A 2075-nucleotide genomic window follows, 5' to 3' on the forward strand; every position below is an offset into this window, starting at 1 on the left:
ATAAAATCCTAAGTATAATGGATGCCTAAATTTGGGCATAGGCTACTTTGAAAAAATTATTGCTTGTTCATATAAGTTTTTGTTTTTTCATTTCTTAATTACAACTGCATATAATATTTAAAAAATTTTTCCATTGCAAAATAATATAAAGTGAAAATTTCTTAGAAAACTTCATAAGAACAACTTAGTCACCTCTTGAGCATATGTAAACAAATATTTATAGGTCAAATAAATATTTAATTTCTATCACTTCATTGAAAAAAATATGCATTTCTATCATAGTATTCAATTATATAAAAGGCTTAATGTATTTGTTTTCTTAGCCACCAATTGAGACCTCGGTGTACTATACTCATGAGATATTCTGTATTCTGTATTTCAAAATGTAGTAGAAATATTAAAATTATATTTTCTCAAGACATATTTTAATTAAGAGAGATGATAGATGAAATATAACCACACATGCAAATGACATTATCAAAATTTTGAAGCATGCATACACTTTAAGGCAATATAACCCAGAGGCATTAAAAATATAATATTATGTTAAAAATGCATAATCTTCATCATCAGTATTATTGTAAGTATACAAAAAAAAATTATAGATATTTTAAAATGATTTTTTTCTTTATCTTCCATGGTTGCACACATTGTTGCCCAATCATATGTATAAGAAAAAATTGGCAAAGGTGCAAGCAATGGAATAACATAGCTCACTATCACCTCCTCAATCTTTCAAGCTTGTTGAATGTTAACTTATGATACAAACTTTGTTAGCTAGCTGTTTATTAGCTCATACTATGTAAGGAACTATCGGGATTTTGTTTTTCTTAATTGGATGTCAATTGTAGCGTCTTATCTTCATAATCTCTAACAAGGATATATGAAAATTCGCCTTCATCCATCACCTAAGTTAACTTGTGGCCATGATTTAGTCACTCTAATCATAGATGCTACCCTTATCATCATGCGAAAAAAAGTTATTGCCACATTGATGAGTAGGTCCTATACAAATATTAATAGTTATGGAGAAGCCTTAGCCTGGCCTTATGGTGCATTAAGGGATGTTGGAGTATCGTCTCTCACTTTAACCCTTTGTCTCTTACATTTACATTAATTCATTATCATTATAACTAATCACTGAACTATTATGAATGGGCTTCCAAACAAGTTTATTTGTTTTGAATTAACTCAAATTGACAATGCCAGGATAAATTTGGCTCAACCACAATCATTTGATATAGCCTTATCTCGTAGTCATCAGCATGACATGATATAACACTCTCATTTAAAGCGAAGATAACATGAAGAATTATCCATAGATCCTAAATGATAAGACTAAATACATATCATTAAACGAAGTTTTCATTCGATTTCAAAGCCAACGTCGCACGACCGCACCGATCAAATCAACATTTCATTCAAAAACTCTTACATTTTCTTTTAAATATCAATAAATATTTATAGATAATACACATCAAGACAAATATAAAATGAAATAAGACATGAATATTTTCTACCAAATAAACTCTTTAATAGAAGTTTGAAATGCAACGGCTTTATGGAAAAGGGCGTTCGCTTTTGCGGGGGAAGCAGGGAGAGAGCGAGAGGGAGATGTGAGAGGCACGCAAAGGCGGCACGAAGGCCGAGGAAGCGGAAACAGGCGTGGATGGTGTGGGTCCCACATTCCACCCGCAGTGCTGGAGACATCGTATGCATAACGTTCCGTCAATGTCGCTTGTCTTGGCTTCCAGTACTCCGCGATTCGTGTCTTCTTAAGCTGATCCGGAGGCTATGGACGTATTTGTAAAAATGATTATTTTCCAAAGAAAAGGTTTGCATACATGCCAATCAATTCTTACATATAAATAGGGCTGTCAAAACGGCTCGTTGTTCGCGAACAGCTCGTGTTCGGCTCGTTAAGAAGCTCGTGTTCAGATCATTCGCTAAGTTAACGAGCCGAACACGAACAACACAGTGTTATTCATGTTCGGCTCGTTTTGGCTCGAAATATTACTAATCAATTATATATATATATCTTTAATGGTTAGTATTTTTTTAAAATTTAATTGACT

This window comes from Phalaenopsis equestris, unplaced genomic scaffold (genome assembly GCF_001263595.1).
Source record: "Phalaenopsis equestris unplaced genomic scaffold, ASM126359v1 Scaffold000221, whole genome shotgun sequence".
NCBI lineage: Eukaryota > Viridiplantae > Streptophyta > Magnoliopsida > Asparagales > Orchidaceae > Phalaenopsis > Phalaenopsis equestris.